The 19710-nt window shown below is 40.9% G+C and overlaps 2 long non-coding RNA genes across 4 annotated transcripts in view; one reads left to right on the top strand and one right to left on the bottom strand.

The window, feature by feature from the left end:
• Positions 1–19710, bottom strand: part of LOC311531721 — a 612131-nt gene that overhangs the window by 373194 nt on the left and 219227 nt on the right. The window lies entirely within an intron of this gene.
• The window catches only part of LOC311531723, an 88554-nt gene that overhangs the window by 22937 nt on the left and 45907 nt on the right, over positions 1–19710 (top strand). Inside the window, exon 3 of the long non-coding RNA XR_014714268.1 lies at positions 2812–2905. This is a non-coding gene — a long non-coding RNA (uncharacterized lncRNA). The remainder of the gene's footprint in view (positions 1–2811; positions 2906–19710) is intronic.

Below are 19710 nucleotides of genomic sequence, written 5' to 3'. Positions count from 1 at the left end.
CTTATGGAAAATGTTGCCATTTTGGTGAAAAATGGAAAACCAAAATATTTAGATTCAGAAATGGTGTTTCATGGGAGTTGTAGTTTGGGTGCCTCTGTTCACATTTTCCATTATAGGCCAGGCTCCCTGGTTGGACTACATGTCCCATGACATACCATAGTCTCCCTCTTGGGGGGCACTGCATAGAGCAATTGAATTTGCATTTCCTTTCCCTACTCATATGAGTACAAACTTCAAAGATGCTTTTGCTTCCTACCTTCATTAGGAGCCTAGCCTAAGCACTGTACTTAAAACAGCATGGTTGTGCCTTTGCAATAGATAGGACTGAGCCACCAGTTTTGTTTCCCAAAGCAGAACATTATGGGATAACTAGATTTGCTCTATAAGCCCACAGCCACTTGAATTCAGAGAAAGATAGCAAGCAAAATATTCAAAAGCACCTAAGTGACTTAGGAGCCTAAATATTTTCCAAAGTGATGTAGGCACTTGGAGGAAGTCTTTTGTAAGGCATCTTGATTCTGGTTCCAATTCAGGAAAGCACTTAAGCATGTGCTTGAGGTCTCGCGCTAAATGTAGATCTTAGATATTTATATGGCCCCCATTACCATCATATTTGAGTGCCTCAAAATCTTCAATGTATTTATCACCATAACCCAGCTCTGTGAAGAAGAGAAATACCTTTCATCATCATTCAAATGTATCTGCTGAAATATTCTACTTTTCCTCCTTTCAAACATTTCAAACAATATTTGACTAGCGAACCTTGAACCCATTTCTTGTGTTGCATAAACCTTTAGGGAGTTTTGAACATCACTTGCATAGGAAATCATTCAAAAATTGGGATGATTTGCAAAAACAATGTGGATACAATATCAAAAGTAACCACTTCAGCTCTTAAAGTGACAGTGTGCTATTAATATATACACTCTGTGGATATATAAAAATATAACCACTGTTATATATATATAAAACCACTGTAATAAAAATATAACCACTGCATGATTACGCAAGAACTGTTAATTCAGCATCAGTATTCCAGACAAAATTTTAGAAGGTTTTCTAGTCCACACATAGACATTAAAAACAATATGTGGAAAAACACAGCACAGAAATGAGACAAAATGTGAATCTGGTAAACGTGCTCTCACCATCAACATTGCTGCAAACGTGTTTACTGGGAGAAGAGAATAAAGGTTTTATACATAATTTATGCTTCCACTTGAACAAAAAAATACAACATAAAAGAAGTTCAATTAATTGATTTTCAGTAGGTACATTTAGGGCTGAAAAGTCAGCCCTTATGAAGACTGAGATTTTATTGACACAGAATGAGAAAGATGCTCCACTCCTAAGACACCAGTACCTCTCTCTTCAGAGTTATACAGCCACCCATCCTGTAGTATCTGAGTGCCTTCCGTGTAAAATCATAAGCAATACTGAAGTCCCTAGTGGGTTTCAAGGAGTTTCTGGATCACTTCCCTTTTCAGGGTAAAAATTCTGCTTGGGGTATTTTGGGGGTTTGGTTCCTGTCTGAAGAGGACTACACTAATGCAGACTAGGAACTTTTTAGTTCACGCCCACAGCATCACATAGGGGAGTTGCCAGCACAGCACTTTGGTGCAGACTGCTCTTCATACCCCCATAGTCCGAACTGCAGGGGATTGCAGACAAGGCCTATGAGAACCTTATGAACATCTCCCACCCTTCAAACCCTTACACTCTTCCTTTCCAGGAGTTAGTGACTATCCATTTATTGTATCAAGAACCATCCGGAGAGTCCCATAGTTCTGAATATGAAGTACACGTTGACACTTGAATAGATTGGATTGCTTTGTGTACAGCTACCTACAACTATGATTTGTGAAGTCGTTCCTGGGGCCAAGAATGTACCCTGAAATACAAAAGTTCAAGATGGAACATGATTCAGACACAAAGTAGATGAAGGCAGTAAGGAACTGAACAGCTATTCATCTGCACTCCAATTTCCTTTAGGATGGTTATTTTCTCCAGTGTCTGAGATGGCTCAGTTCAGAAAGCTCTACTATAAATATTTCTAAACACTTGTTCTATCCCGGGGGGCCAGAGAAAGGGGGAAGGGAAAGCAGCTGTGGCTTAAATACTAAAAGGCAACTACAAATTAAGCTCTAAAAGCTTAAATATTATTTAATCAGCAGCAGACGGAAGTTTCCTTTCAACACGCATCTCGCTTACAATCCATTATAACATTATGTTTCACGTGCGCCTTTACTTTGCGTGATCATTCGTCAAACCAACATTGCAAATCAACTTTTCTGGATTACGTTATTCTGAGGGCTTGTCTACATGGTGGGACAATGCGCACAATAGGGTATGATTTCTGAAGCGCACGAATGTGTTGTTCATTAATTGGCGCATACTTTAAATGTTCACTGGCGCGCTACAGCACTAGATAAAGTGCAGCAGGGAACATTTAGTGTGCACCATCAGGATCTACCTGGACCAATTAATGAGCAACACATTAGTGCACTTTAGAAATCACACCCCAGTAGTGCACATTGCCCCACCTTGTAGACAAGCCCTTAGCTGTTTCATAGTAGTTTCCTTCAGAGTATTTCCTTAGCCTCGTCACAAAGAGCTGCATTCCTTTCCCACCTAACAACGATGTCACTCTATCAACATAGAATCATACTGGTGTAAATGAGAGGAGAATTTTGCCCACAGTGTAACAGCATAAATTAAGCCAAAGTAACAAATCCCCCTGGAAGTAATGGAGATTCAAAGACATGATCTGAAATATGGTTTAACATGATTTTTAAATGTGTGTTTCAGCAGCCAGGGATTCAACACTGAACAGAATGGCAATGCATCACCTCTCAAAGGGAAGAAACTGAAACCATTTCTGTAGAAGCTGAATCGTGTTCCTCAGGTATGTGGAAAAGAATGTAACCACATTCAATGGAATCTGACGGACATTAATTTGCATAATAAAAGACATGAGGGGCTGCCAAAAGAAACCCCAAACTGTATATGCATATTAGAAGCCAATAACTGGTAGAAGGTCTTGTAGGTTCAGGCAGATGTTAATGAAACAGCCGCTGGGTCAGAGGATAGCTGTAGAAGTATGCATTTTGCTGTTTATCATGCTGAGGTCTGTGTGCATCTGTTCTGTGTTACGAAGAGCCTGACTCAAAGGTCACTGAAGCCCGTGGGAGCCTTTCCAGTGACTTCAATAGCCTTTGGCTCAGGCCCTAGACCAGTTCAAAGCAAGAGTGATGACCTTTGAATTGAAGTTGTGTGATGTCCTTTGGGACCCATGTTTACTACACCTGCCCATATTACTTCACTCAAATTGTGCTATCCCATCAGGAGGAAGTCATAAATAAGGTGTCTCAGTACACCTCAGTACTATGCATCACTATGCCGTAACAGTTAACATTATAATGTTATAGCTGTAGGTCAGAGTTATGCATTAAAGCTCACAGATTGCACATTATTATTATTTAATTATCTGTGCACAGTGGATTTCTAGTATTCCTTTCATAAGCCTGCTTCTTATGCCAAAGGACAAACAGGTGGCTGTACTTATTGCAACTAATATATACGTGGCAGTTAATTATCTTAAGTGTGAATATATGTTACTATAGTGAAGGAGGAGGGAGTATCACTCATTTCTAAAAATGATAATGAGATTCATACTAAAGACTCCTGCTTTCAAAAACTTGGACTTTTAGGGTTGATCATGGAATTCTTATTAGTGCAAGTACACCGGTCCTATTTCTTCCATGGGTAAGGTTATGAGGATTGAGCTCCTACCTAGTCAAGTGTCTGCTTCCTTGTTCAGCTGATAGATGAATATCAGACCTGCTTATTTACGATCAGCAGAGGGCAGTGATACACATGTACACAAACCAGTAAGATCATAGGAGAATGAGAGCCAGTGGCTATCATAGCATTTTCCCCCATATTCTGATTCAAGCAGGAAGTGCTTGAACAAAACAAAGTTAAAAAAACCAAACTATGCCTGACTTAAAAGAAGCCTTATCCTGAAACATTTATGAACAGTGAAGACTTGTTCCTTGTAGGGATTTTGGCTGTTCCTTGGGGGTGAGGTTGGGAAGCTTCAGAATAAAAGCAGTTTTATTAGATTATCATCTATGATATCAAATAAGTCACAATTCAGAGGCTGAACCTGGGCTTTTCAAGAGCCATTAACTGTGGGGGTCTGAGATCAGTCGCCTGGAAACTAGGCACACTGAGATGAGAAGAGATGTTTTGACATTGAACCTACACAAATAAAAAATTAACAAAACCAGGTAATGATCTCCAATAGGCACCATATAGTACCATACAGAAACAGATTTTAAAAAGAGATGTGAATCAGGCAGTTAGAATTTAAACCATGGTTTCTTCAAAACCATTTAGTTTAAATCATACTCCTATGTCTTTAAAGTTCTGAAAGGGGCTCAGACAGTACTATTCATGCCCTGAAAAAGAAGAGCTAAATTACAGAATCCAGCTAAGGGCAAGGAGACTTTCTATTACATCATATTGAATTCATCTGATGTAGCTTCATTATCTTAGGAAAAAACTGTGCTAAAAAAACCCTCTTTTATTTTACATGGCATTTGGGAAACAGATTGTGAGACCTTCCTTCCATGTTTGGAAACTTAAAGACAAGTTCAAGGCAGAATATTACATGTTTTGGTTTAATTTTTAGTGAAAGGTTAAGACACTTGAATGGTGATTTTTGCCACAGGACTATTTGGTGAGGATGTGAGGGCAATATAAGGCAGCTTGCAGCTTCTTTTACTTTATTTACAGGGCTACAAACTTTCGCTGGATAGAATTGGCTTGAATTTCTTTTATTTCTTTTTTTAAAAGATATTGTTCATGTTCATTTGATGTAAATATGAGTTAGAAATACCACACAGATGGCAGTCTTACCTTGGGAATTGTCACACCATAATAAATTTAATCCCACCTAGTCCAGCATCCTATTTCTGAGTAGCCAAAAGAAGGTCCTAATCCCCCTCTCCTCCCAGTAATGTACCCAACTGAATAATATTGTACCAATGTTGGGAAGCTCCTCAGTCCATCTCCCCTTAAATTGAATTGGAGTCTTTCTAACAACTTTGTAGATCATACCTAAATTGATCAAGTTAACACGTTAAGCTTTGAAGCATGGGGACTGACAGCCCTTAAAACAGCTATACTTGCTAGTATCATAGTACACAATATTCTTTTCCACATCTAGTAAAGACCAGATACTGTTGTCATTGAAGTCAGTGGTGAAACTCTCATTGGAATCAGTAAAAGTAAGCTTCTGACCCTTGTTGTAAAGTTTAGTAAATTTCTGAAATTTATCAAGTTACATTAACTCAGTAATATCCTGCAGCAGTGAATTCCACAGATCAAGCACTTCAAGAAAGCATTTCCTTCTATCCATTTAAAATGTAATGAATTTTCATTGGATTAAGTGCCCTGTTATTTTGTATTATAGGAAGGGGTAAATATAAGCAGAAGTTTATCCTTCTTTATACACCATTAATTATTTTAATATTAAAAATACTATCTATCCACATGGGTTCCCAACACCACAGCACCTATGTACATTTGCACTCTGGATAGCTGGGTGGAAAAACAGAGGAAGGGAGCAAGCTGGAGGCCATGAGGAAGGGGAAAGTAAAGAGTTGGAACAGCCAAGGGCCACAGGGGAGAGAATGTTTGGAGTGGTAACTGCAGAAAGCAGCCCAATGACCTTATGTGTGCTCTACGGTCCTGGCTAAATTGCAGCTTCAGCTACTCTGCTTGCTCCAGTCTCTGGCTGGCTCCCTCCTGCAGTGTTTTTCCCAAAGCCTACATGGCATGGGGTTGGAGAAGTGCCGTATGGCTTCTGGTGCCCCCATGGTGTCCTCCCCTGCACAATTCTGGTCCACAGGTCTTACGGGAAAGGTGGTCCTGAATAACTCCCATTTTACCCTCTCCCCACCTAGCGCAATACTACGGGCTTGAAAGGCTATTTGCAGCTGCTCAGCCTGCTTCCATTAATTACATAATCTGTTACAGACTATAACTGAGACACTGTTCTTTTGAATCCTAAAACAGGAGTACAATATAACATAACAGGTTGTCATGTAATGGATATTGCATTCTGGATCCAGTATCCATTGTCTATTTATGCCACACATATCCCATCTGAACAGATGAGTAACCTGGTGCCCTTGAACAATGTTCAAAGACAGATCTTATCTCCTTGCTTCCAGAAAAGGCCTACGGGGAATAGTAATTTTTGAGTTTAACAAGTATGGGGAGGTTTAATAAGAAAGGGCAAGTGAGGATGCATAGCAGATTCCTTCTATCCAAGAATGGGTAGATGAAGCCTGCAGCGGCATAGAAGCAGATACTGCAAAAATCAAGAGCAAGATAGATGTTAATGATGACCCCATCAACTAAGATATTATTAAATTCATATCTTTTATTGGACCAACTTATGTTGGTGAAAGGCACAAGCTTTCAAGCTTACACAGAGCTCTTCTTCAGGTCAAAAGCTTGTCTCTTTCACCAACAGAAGTTGGTCCAATAAAATAAATTACCTCACCCACCAGGTCTCTCTAACATCCTGGGACCAACATGGCTGCAACAACACTGCAAACATTAGTTTAAATATTCAATTTTAATCAATGAGACCTAAACTAAACTTTCAGATGCAAAAATGTTTCCCATTCAAGACATCAAGCAACTAAAATGGCAAGACTTTTTCGTGCCTAGCCATCAGTCTGAGAATTTTCTCAGCATTTGCTGAACCATCTCAGTAATTTTTAAAATTTGAGGGTCAGAACTTTTGCAAAGCAAAGACAACAATATTTCCCCAACTCAGCTTTTCTCCTGAATCTTTCAGCACAGCTCCCCACAGCGTTCCTAGCTACATTTATCCCTAAAAATCTTTCTATTTAGTTTTGGCACCTTAGAGACTAACAAATTTATTTGAGCATAAGCTTTCGTGAGCTACAGCTCACTTCATCGGATGCATTCAGCGGAAAATACAGTGGGGAGATTTATATACATAGAGAGCATGAAACAATGGGTGTTACCATACGCACTGTAACCAGAGTGATCACTTAAGGTGAGCTACTACCAGCGGGGGTGGGGGGGACACCTTTTGTAGTGATAATCAAGGTGGGTCATTTCCAGCAGTTGACAAGAACGTCAGAGGAACAGTGGGGGGTGGGGGTGGGGATAAACATGGGGAAATAGTTTTACTTTGTGTAATGACACATCCACTCCCAGTCTCTATTCAAGCCTAAGTTAATTGTATCCAGTTTGCAAATTAATTCCAATTCAGCAGTCTCTCGTTGGAGTCTGTTTTTGAAGTTATTTTGTTGAAGTATTGCCACTTTTAGGTCTGTAATCAAGTGACCAGGGAGGTTGAAGTGTTCTCCAACTGGTTTTTGAATGTTATAATTCTTGACGTCTGATTTGTGTCCATTTATTCTTTTACGTAGAGACTGTCCAGTTTGGCCAGTGTACATGGCAGAGGGGTATTGCTGGCACATATCACATTGGTAGATGTGCAGATGAACGAGGCTCTGATAGTGTGGCTGATGTGATTAGGCCCTATGATGGTGTCCCCTGAATAGATATGTGGACACAGTTGGCAACGGGCTTTGTTGCAAGGATAGGTTCCTGGGTTAGTGGTTCTGTTGTGTGGTGTGTAGTTGCTGGTGAGTATTTACTTCAGGTTGGGGGGCTGTCTGTAAGCAAGAAGCTCTCCTACCGGCATAGCTACTGCCACTCATTGAGGTCATTTTATGATGTCAGCAGGAGAGTTCTCTCCCATCGGCATAGAGCGGCTACACGAGCGATCTTACAGCAGTGCAGCTGCATTGGTACAGCTGTGCAGTTGTAAGTTCACTACCATAGACATGGCCTAAAGTTTTCATTTATTTTAGATATCAGTCACAATTAAGAACTGCAGGTCTCCCAGAAGATATTGTTCTGGTCTCAAGTCCCCTGGTAGGCTGAGAGGTACTGGTGACTGCATGAAGCACAAACCTCTTTGAGGCTGGACACTTCAATTAATATAACTGTCAGGGTGAGTTAATTAGAATCTCATCCCCACCCCAGGCAAAAGGGGGTTGTGAACTGGCCCAGGAGTTTGGACTGAGTGGGTGGAGGGGTTTTGTTGCATGGGTGGGATGTAAGTAAAAGACAAGCTGGAAACTGAGCAAGACTTGTAGGAGGAAGAAAGCCAATCAGCAGCCTGTGAGCATAGTGTGACCCTGGAAAAAGCTAACGACAGTGAGCTTTTGCGTCTGGTGTTAGCTGAAGAGTGTTCTTGGTGATGTGAACAAAAGAAGTTGTTTCTTGCTATTTGATGCCTTCTGCGTTCAGAGGCATAGGATTTTGTACATTCTTTGTAAATAAACAAAACTGCAGAGAAATATCTGATTATCACCAATTCCTACTCCCAATTGGAACACCCCCAGGACCGCAATCTTTGACTAGTTGCTTGGGTCAAAATGGGGCAACATTATTGCCAGTAGTGGGATCCAGTTTCCAAGGAGAGAGATTGTAAGCCTGGTGTTCCTGTTGAACAAGATGGAACAAATAACAGAGATATTTGCAGAAATCAGAAATGGCCAACAGGAATTAAAACATGAGCTGGAGATTTCACAAAAGGAATTAAGACATGACCTAAATTAAAACAAGAACTGGAGGTTTTCCAGAAAGGGCTCAGAGAGGATTTCCAGCTGAGATGAGATCTCTATTGGAGCAGCAACTACAAAGTGCCTGGACAGATTCAGAAACCCAACTGCAACATACCAGGCTGGAATGGTAAAATGGATTGATGAGATGAGAACAAACCTGACTGTCATAGACTAGAAGATCTTCCATGAAATAGCAGAGACCAAGCAGGCTTTGACCAGTTTGAAACCTGCTAACCAAGATGGGTTGCAGCTTAAGGAACTAAAATTTCAGCTGCAGGATATCAAAGGGTCACAAGACCACAGTGGATGGCAGCTGCCTGAATGAAGAATTGGGCCAATCAGAGGACTTGGACAACAGTTTTCTACTCCATTTGTAATTTATAGGGACCCAGAAGGAAGAGGCCAGGTTGTCACAGCTCAAGTGATGCAAAAACTCTGGGAGGCTTATTTGGCTTAATTCAACTTTATACATTAAATGAATGGCTGGAAAGAAGGACAGAAAGGGGGGTTTCTATCAGCCAATTTGGGTGTCCCTGGACTGATAGCACTGCAGAAATTACCCCCCCAAAGGAGAGATGGAGTTATCCAGACCTGGTACAAGCCTTTGACATTAAGTTTGGAGCTAGCCATCAATCTCAGCTGGCCAGGGCACAGCAAAGAGGTAGAGGAGCGGGAAAGAAGAAAACCCACCTGAACTGGAAGAGGATCTGTGGAGACCTGGGCTTCTGGCCTACCCAGAAACTACTGAGGCCTTCCAGGATAGACTGGCAATGGACCAACGTATAGATGCTGGACTTCGGCTTGTAGGAACAGATCAGCAAAAGGTGAACAAAGACACTCAGAGTCTGTGGATTTTGCCACAGAATTTTAATCTTTTCTTCCAACAGTTCACTGGAAGCAGCTGCTAATGAGGAAGATGGAAACTGACTGCCATAAGTCCTGTAAGTACTACTGTCTCTAATGTGTATGATGAAAGAAGGGATTCTAATCTGGTTCATGACTGTATTGAACAATTAGAACAAATGATAAATTTAGTTTGCAAAAGAAGGGAAAGTGGCAATAAACTAAAGAAAGCAATTCAGTTAAATGCTGGTACTGTAACAAAATTGGCCACAAAAACAATTGTTAATAATTTAAGACAGATCAAGACAGGGTGTCACAAATCTCTAGTGATAGTCTCTTGCTAAGTTTGGGAAATGGGGAAACACCAAGCTGAAAGGGCAATGTTTGGAGGCACAAGGGTCAGCCCCGCAGATTTTGTTTAGATCTAGGCAGTTCAACAACAATAATGGGAGTTTGGCTACTGAGTGTATAATATGATCTGTAAAATGCACAGTGGTGATTGACATTGGCTCAAACATAGCAGTCATCAAACCAGACATGCTAAAAGGCTAGAGGTCGGGGATCCAAAGCTGAACCACCTAATTGGTCCCAAATGGAGACAGTGACTGGGGCAAGGGCATCCATCTAAAAATTGGGTTTGAAAATTGGACATCTGGAATTAGTGCTGGAAGTCTGGGTGGTTGAAATAGTGGATAAGCTAATAATTGGGTTGGACTTCATTATGGCTAATAACTGCATAATCAATGCCAGGAAAGGTGTCTTACAAATTCAGTCTATGGAAATTCCCTTTAAAGGTGGGACAAATGGTTTCAGCAACTGGTTTGCTGTGAATGAAATGTCCTGCCCTGGGAGAAAAAAGTACGGTCAGAAGAAACCATTATAACAGCTACATGCTGTGGTAGGTTTCGAGAGAGGGAGAGATGAGGAGTGGTTGAAACCTGTTTTGAGATCCACGGTCTCCGGGGAATCTTAGCTGCTAACGCTTTTGTGGATGCCAAACAAGAACCGATCCCTGTACGTTTGCTGAATGTTTCTGATAAGCAGCAAAGAGTAAGAAAGGGAAATCATTTCAGTGGTCAGCAGGGGCTGATTTAGCACTTTCAAAGTTGAAAAAGGCTCTTTGACTGCTTTTGTCTTGGCCTATCCATGTTTCAATACCCATTTCATATTGGGCACAGATGCTAGTGCTTATACTTCAGGAGACAAAAATTCAGTTTGGCTGCCCCCCAGAATCTGAGGCTGTAGCTGTGGAAGTTGAGGCTAGAAAAATTGCTACAGAGATGAATACCCCATTCAGACAGAATGGGTGGGGTCTGCCTCAGCCAGCAAGTTCCACAGAATCCACAGCTCTTCCTCAGGGGCTGAATGAAAGGGGCGGCTCCTTGGTGATTGAAAAAGTCCTCTGGGAGCATAAGATCCCACAGGAATTTGGGTGGGTATAAAAATCAATTTGGGTTGTGGATATGAAAACATCTTGACAGAAGGATATTGTACCTTTGTAGATAGTTAAACTTGTATAATTTTTAGTTGGCTAAACAGTTTATTTTCTTTGGGATGGGTCACACAGGGCATCACCATTTGGGATGCCATCGGGGTGATGGGTGGAGCTAACGTAAGGGGCAGTGTTATGCCAACAGGTACTGGTGACTGTCTGAATCACAAACCTCTTTCAGACTGGGTGGGAGGGAATGCACCCTCCAGGTAACATTACTGCCAGCCAGAATGACTTCATCAAAAGCAATTCCCCCATCTAAGACAAAAAGGGACTGTGAATCCACCCAGGAGTTTGGACAGAGTGGGCAGTGGGGTTTTGCTGAGTATTTCATGAGAGAGAATAACAGACAGAGAGGCTGGAAACAGAGAAACTCGGAGGAGGAAGAAAGCCAAGCAGCAGCCTGTGAGTACAGCATAATCCTGGAAAAAGAGTGAGAGCTTTTGGATCTGGTGTTGGCTGGTGGTGCCGGAACAAAAATAAAGCAGTTTTCTGTTATTTGACTCTTTCTGTGTTGAGAAACACAGGTCTTCATACAGCCTTTGTAAATAAACAAAGTGGCAAGAGAAATACCTGGCCATCACCAGTTTCTACTCCCAACTGGAACATTCTCAGGGCTCGAAACTTTGGCTAGCGCTTGGGTTGAAAAAGGGCAGCCATCCTCTTCAGCTTGCAGTGGCACTGTACACACTTGTAGAACTTCCCTTGAGGTTTGCTAAGCTGATTAGGAGAGTGTTTTAAGGCTTTCTAGCATTAATCAAGCCTTCCTTACAGTATTTTGCAAATATAGTGTCTTTTCATTGTGTCTGAAATTGAGCCCTTCAATACCTACAAATGTATTTTTTTCCTGTCTTGGAAATTGGGTTTATACTTGGGTGAAAATAAACTTTATTTATAAGTCATCCTTGATATAATCAAGATTTTAATCTATCTTATGTATGTAATTTATATTCTTACATAACCGTTCATATTTACATCTGAAGAGTTTTGTATAGTTCATATAATATATTTCACTCTGTGTGTATACAAACACCCCCAACCAACCTAACAAACCTATGGGTTTTGTGTGTGTGGGTGTGTGTGGGTGTGTAAACACATGCTCATGCAGACCAATAGGGTGCTACAGAAATTATTCTTAATAGAGACTAACTTCTATATTTTAATCATCCCAGAGAATTCTATAGCAGGGATACAATTCCCTTAAATTCTACAGCATGGTTCATCAAAACTTAGAAATAATGTTTTCTATTAAATTATATAGAATTTTTCCACACAGATGGTTTAACAAAATACACTGAAGTTTCTAGGAATTCAGTTTAGATTATAAAGACCGGATGTTCAAGAGCTCAGTTCTCAACTGGGCATCTACAGAAGCTACTGGACTTTAGAAAGAAATTGAAACCCAATATGCTGAGCTCTTTGAAAAATTTGACCTAGTTGTAGGCTAAGCAATTGTAAAATCTACCCTATGTGACCACAAGGCAGCAGGAGAGTGATTTAGGACAGATATGTAAGTCCCAGGATGAGAAGAAGTTTTATTCCCTATAGAGGGAAGAAAGGTTTCTATAGATTAATTAAAAGCACCTGAAGCCAATTAGAGCACCTGAAGCTAGTCACCTGATTAAAACCCCCTTGCTTCAATCAGCCAGGGAAGGAGTTGGAGCAGAGTGCAGTTTGGAGAAGTGCTGTGGCTGGCTAGAAGACCAAGACCCTAGGTAAAGAAACACCCAGCTTGTGCAGAGAGAGATGGCAGGAAGCCCCACAAGCTGAAGAGCAGGAAAGGGAAGTAGCCCAGGGGAAGGAAGCACTTCAAGTGGTTTACCACTATCCCTAGGGCCCCTGGGCTGGGACCCAGAGTAGAGGGCGGGCCTGGGTCCCTCCCTCTCCACTACCCTTCTCTGGGTTACTAGTGGGACAGTAAATACCCTAGTTCAGGGGGCAGGAAACTGTGCCCTGAACCCCCTCCCACCTCCAAAGAAGAGGAAGTGCAGGACCCATGATAATCGTACCGGCAATTTGCCGCACCTAGTATACATACGCCAATGTGTATGGGTGTAAAGTGAATAAAAATAAGGTATTATACATTTGTATATATAGGACATGTATTATTTTCTATTCTATATTCTGTACAATAACAAGTTTTTGGATCCATCCTATCAAATTTAATCAAATTATATTCTGGGTATTAAATTCTAAAACATGGTTACAAAAAATGAATGAAGGGGTATATACACTATTAAAAGTAAATAAATTTGCAGGAAATGTTATTGGTTTCATCCCATTACATTCTACAGGCCTTGTCCATAAGGGATACAAACTCATAAATGTTGTCTGAGGTAACAGGTACAAGATTTCCTTTTTAAAAATAGTTGCTTCCCCAGTGGCATTCTGCTCTGTGCTTTGGCAGCAGTTGAATGAGTTTGAAAGAAGAATCTCAGTCCCCAGTGGAGAGAATGCTAGCAGTGTTCAGACACACAGTACTCAATGCTCTCTCTCTGCTTTCTTGTGCATGACGGGCAGTCACACAAAAAATGATGCAGCACTTTTCCAACTAGGTAGAGAGGCCAAGACCTGATTGTGAAGGGAGAGAGAAAACAGCAAGATACCAGAAAGAAAGGTGAGGGGAAAAGTAGTTTTAAAAGGTGATCGAATCAGTGGAAGTTCTGCATTTAGCTGATTAAAAAAATGGCTTTAAGCAAGTGCAAATCTTGTCAACATAGTCAAGACTCCCAATGACTTCAATGGGCTTTGGATAAGACCTTCACATTTTTGGCCATTTGCCTACTTTTATTTGACTCCTTAGCCTGACAGAGTGTTAAATTTTCCATAATTTGTTTCCAGTCCAATGCTGTCTCCTCCTTCACTCCAGCTGTAATTCCTAACCTATCCTTTAATGCTGGAGAGGGAGATAATTTTGTTGGTGATATCCTTAACAGATGGCTTCATCCAACCAGAGTACTCCTGATGCTCTGCAACCAGCCCCCAGGTCCTAATGTCATGCTCCCAAACATCATCAATGTGCCAGCCGTGTAGCTCCACTTTTCTTATGGTGAAGCCCCGTCCCTTCTGCACAGCGTCTCCCAAAGAATTACCCAGTACCAAACAGATTTAACTCCTTCCGTATGCTTCTTTCTTATCCCTGGATTGAAACATTAAAATTCATCCTGTCCAGTTTACCCTATACATGAAAAATGGAACAGCTGTCTTCCTAGGACTATAAATTTAGCTTTCAGTACCTCTTTCTTGCACTTTCATGTATTATTGGTAGCGATACATACCATGACCATGGTCTCCTCCTTGGGATTCACTACAGGTCTCTATAGATGCCTCATGGATGGTCTACCTTCACACCAGGTAGCTAAGTCACTGAATAGTTCTTACTGTTATCACGTACCCTGTACAACTATTAAGTATTCTATGGTCTCAGAAATGTAGCTACACTGGATAGATAGTATAGCCTTGTGCATTTGGAGTATTCAGTTCTAAGAATTTAACTAGTCAAAATATAGTGGTTTAAAGAAAAACAGCTGCTTTGTACAATTAAATTTTCCATCATACTTTTTAGCACGCCAACACATATACTGGGCATTGTTTACCATGTGGATTTGAAACTCTATATTGATATCTATAGCTATATTAAATATCTTCATGCATACATATTTGGCAGAGCCATTCCTATGTGAAGTAGCAAAAGCATTGATTCAATATCTTTAGGTACTTATTGGAATGATAGATCATAATATGGATTACTGCACTTGCAACTTCCTGATTAAATGGTTGCAAAACACTAATCACAATGAATTGAAATGGTATATTGTAGTTTATCCGAATGTCTACATGCCTTGACTCCGAACTGAAGCCAAAGACTCCCAGTTACAACCACAAAAAGTTAATGCCTTAAAAATAGTCATAAAAATTAAGAATGGCTGAGATGATGAGCATTTTATACGGACAGATTAAATCCTTAAACACTTCCACTGAGATAATTTGCTTTCTATTTATTAAAATCCCATTATAAAAGAAATTAACACCAAAAATCAGTGTTAGAAAACACTAGAGCTGACATAATGAGCAATAACTAACTGTACATGACTAACAGAACTATGCTTCTGGAAGGGGGATCTCAGACAAAACATAAATATGAGGACCTGACCACTTAAGGTCATTGCAAATCCTACAGCAGTTTTCACAAGACTGTCTCAATATCCTCCCCAAGTTCCAGGTTGCCCACCACTGATGTAAACGCAAGGTATTATCTGAATGATTTTATTAAAATTCCAATATCCCATTTTCGAGGCTGATTGTATATTTAAGCACCGAAACACACGTACAAATACAACATAATCGCAGATCCCTACTATATCCTGCTCAGTTTTAATGCCTTGTTATATTTAAATTAGACCTTTAAAAATAATTGAGAGAAATATTTGCAGTTTCTAAATATTGAGTATCTTATTATTTTCAAAGTACCAGTCATGTCACCATCTGTCTAAGTCTTACTATTGATAAGTTTCAGAGTAACAGCCGTGTTAGTCTGTATTCGCAAAAAGAAAAGGAGTACTTGTGGCACCTTAGAGACTAACCAATTTATTTGAGCATGAGTTTTCGTGAGCTACAGCTCACTTCATCGGATGCATACTGTGGAAACTGCAGAAGACATTATATACACAGAGACCATAAAACAATACCTCCTCCCACCCCACTCTCCTGCTGGTAATAGCTTATCTAAAGTGATCATCAAGTTGGGCCACACACACACACAAACTCACTCTCCTGCTGGTAATAGCTCATCCAAAGTGACCACTCTCCCTACAATGTGCATGATAATCAAGGTGGGCCAAACCTGGATTTGTGCTGGAAATGGCCCACCTTGATTATCATGCACATTGTAGGGAGAGTGGTCACTTTGGATGAGCTATTACCAGCAGGAGAGTGAGTTTGTGTGTGTGTGTGTGGCCCAACTTGATGATCACTTTAGATAAGCTATTACCAGCAGGAGAGTGGGGTGGGAGGAGGTATTGTTTTATGGTCTCTGTGTGTATAATGTCTTCTGCAGTTTCCACGGCATGCATCCGATGAAGTGAGCTGTAGCTCACGAAAACTCATGCTCAAATAAATTGGTTAGTCTCTAAGGTGCCACAAGTCCTCCTTTTCTTTTTATTGATAAGTTAATTTTCAAGATTAGCTTTGTAATTTGCTGAATTTCCCCAAGATCTATCTTTGATAAACTGATTACTTCAAACTTACTGGATACTCAGCAGTTTAATTACCTGATTTTCAAGACTGAACAGCTAGTGTAGGAACCATCTATTGACAAATAACAAATATCTGGGGGAGGCTGGTTTGAATGTTTTCTCACTCTGTTTCCCGCACATTCTTTTGGTCTCGGACAGCATCCAATGGTCCAGGGACATCTACATCGAACAAATCACTGGCCACCGACAGTACCAGGAGGTGTGAGCCGGAATGATATCATGATATTTTTCTAGCATTTGTGAATCCTGTGTATTAATGTAAACAACAATTCCTATATTTAGCATGCTTTAGCATAGATGATGCACGTGATTATAGAAAAGGGCTCCTTCTGTTCAAGTTTCTCCCTGGGAGACACTGTTAAACTCCCTACATTTCCTGACCCAAACATTTTCAGCACTGAAGACTATTCCTCTAAATAAAAAATTTTAGACGGAGTTTGGGCCACACTTTATTACTCAAACCTCCATCCACTCACAGGCACCGACTTTCCAATGTGCCGGGGGGAGCTCGACCCCAGCTCTGCCATTGGCCCCACCCCCAACTCCACCCCTTGCTCCGCCTCTTCCTGTCCCCACTCCTCTGCCCCACTTCTTCTCAGCCCCGCTACACCCATGCCTTGCCTCTTCCTGCCCTGTTCTGGTCCCTCCCCCAAGCATGCCATACTCTCGCTCCTCCCCTCTTCCCCTCTCCTCCCCCACAGCCTCCTGCATGCCGTGAAACAACTGATCTCGGCGGGTGGGAGGTACAGGGAGAGACGGGAAAGTGCTAATCGCCAGGGTCCGCTGGCAGGCAGAAGATGCTGGGGGGGGGGGGAAGAGGGGAGCTGATAGGGGAGTTGCCAGTGGGTGGTCAGCACCCACCACTTTTTCCCCAGGCCTACGGAGTCGGCACCTATGCATCCACTACTTTCCTTTTCCCTTCCTTTGCTTTCTTTCTTTGGTTTTCTAGCTCTGCTTGATGTACGTGGTATGCTTTTTGAAGAGGGACAGTCTCTTTTTTTAACTCTCTACAAAAGCACCATGAAAAGTTATGTCACTATATCAATATTTAATCATCATCCTTAACTTTTATTACATCTGTCACTACTCAGCGAAGCCTATTTTTTTAACCCTCTGCCCAGGTGTTAGCTTTCCTGGCTATTTCATTTGCATTTACTTTTCAAACCTTTTATTATAAAAAAATATTTTTAAAAACCCAATTTTCTTCCACCTCCCTCATTTACAGAGATGAGCTGAAGAAAAGTGCCCCATCCAGGGTAGATGCAAGCCCAGGTTGATTTGCACTAAATTACATTGCACTCCTTTAACTCTTTATTAATCAAGTCCTGAATCAACCTCTCCATTATCTTGCACGGGATCAATGTCAGGCTGACAGGCCTATGACCACACAGGTAATCCTGTTTCCCCTGTTTACAAACTGGCACCACATTAGCTTTCTTCCAGTCTTCTGAACTTCCCTAGCAAGCCAAGACTTATTAAAAAGCAATATTAATAGTTCAGATAGCTCTTCAGAGAGATTTTTGAAAACTCGGGTGCAAGTTATCTGGACCTGCTGACTTAAAAATGTCTCACTTTGGTAGCTTCTGTTTAACATCAAAGCCCACCAATTCAAAACCCTCAGAATGTTGAATCCCAGGTTTTCAACCAAGGGGTCATGAGACCACCCTCTCTCAATCTGGGACATTAGAGATGGGGCCACAAAAGTAATTACTGTTGTAGCATGGAGTCATAAGGAAAAGGTTGACAACCACCAAGCTTGACCTTCTTGGGGTTGGGGGGTGCAGTTTTTAAGAGCCTGATTTCAAGAGGTACCAAACACATTCCAGGCTTGTTGATTTAAGTGGGCATAATGGGCTCTCAACACCTCCCTAAAATCAATGGGAATTAGGCACCTAACCTGCTTGGGTGCTTTTGTAAATCCTACTAGGTGCCTATCTGCATCTGTAGGCACCGAAGTACCTTTGAAAATCAGGTTTTCAGTCCTTTATCATTTATCCAGTCATGCCACACATTCATGCCCTGCTCAAAAATCCTTTTTCTGTCCTTTCTTTCAAATCTATTTTAGAACAGAAAGGAACTGCCTTTACTTTACAGAATTATATATGTCCCTTGAAAAGGAACTAAGCAGTGTAAGTAGCAGAGCTGTTTTTAAATAATGGACTTTACCCATGTATATGTGCCTTTATTTTATTAATTAAAACACTTTTTGCCAGGGCAGGTCCAGAGGGGCAGTTTTATCAAACACATCACAAAGTCAGTTGTAGGAAAAACTGAATTTAATATGATCAAATGATAGCTCTCTAATGGATTCTCTGACTGCAAATTTAAATATATATTTCCATAGCTCTAAAGACAAAGAGCATAACTCGAGTCTCCAAATCCCAAATGACACTGGCCTTTTTAATGTGTCTGACAAAAACCACAAAGTGAAGTACACAGATACAAAAACAACAGGAGGAAATTTGAGAGGCTTATTATTTTAACGGAGACTAAGATTTCTGTAAAAAATTGTTTCTTAAATGTTGCATTTCTGATGTTCATAATTTAGTGGGGAAACAGCAAACAGCAGCAGATTTGTGTGGGAGGCAGATAAATTTGGGAACTAAAAATCAGTGTTGTTCCTACTAATGAGACACAGCTGAGAGATAAGATTGTGAGTCAGCTCTCATGCTGAGGACTGTGGTTTAAAGATTATAGCTTCAATGTACATGCCTGGGCACACACACATGTATTCACACTACAAGTGATATAGTTTTTCTTTTCCTTTTCAGTTAGAAAGGGTCTAAATAAGGGTTTGTCTACATCATGAAATAAACTGGAATAGTTACTGAGGTAATAAGCTCCTTGAGTAGACACACACTTCAACAATCAAAGTCTTTTTTTCCTAGAATAATTAATGCACTTCCAAAGCGGAATAATTATTATGGAATACAATATTTTTTATCCTGGAACAGAGGGTCCACACAGAGAACTGTTTCAGAACAGGTATTGTGGAATAGCTGATTCCAGTCAATTTGCTGTTGTAGACAAGGCCTAAGTGAAAATGTGTTGATCAGGTGGATCCAGTGTCTCAGACGACAACCTCTCTTATGACACATTTAAAGATGGGAAGTCTCCAGTCAGTAGTAGGTTTCAGCAAGTAACTAATTGGGAAGAGTCAACATGCAATGATCTAACAAACGCTTCTTATGAATATTAGTGGCTAATATCAGTACTATCAATGGCCCAGGAATTTGGACTAAGTACAAGCTGTCTCATCTGAAAAGAGTAAAGGAGATGGAGCCAGAGGCAGGTGCAGAAGGAACTGAGGATGTGGGGAAGTGGCCCATGGAATAGAGACAGTGAGCTGAAAGGAAAAGGCAGCAGGAAGCTGCTGTTTGCAGGGTCCCTGGGCCAGAGCCTGGAGTAGTGGGCAGGCCTGGGTACCCCCACC

The sequence above is a fragment of the Lepidochelys olivacea genome (assembly GCF_965140295.1).
Source record: "Lepidochelys olivacea isolate rLepOli2 genome assembly, chromosome: 15".
NCBI lineage: Eukaryota > Metazoa > Chordata > Testudines > Cheloniidae > Lepidochelys > Lepidochelys olivacea.
The sequence above is the reverse complement of the archived record's forward strand: the minus strand, read 5'-3'. Positions and strand labels throughout refer to the sequence as shown.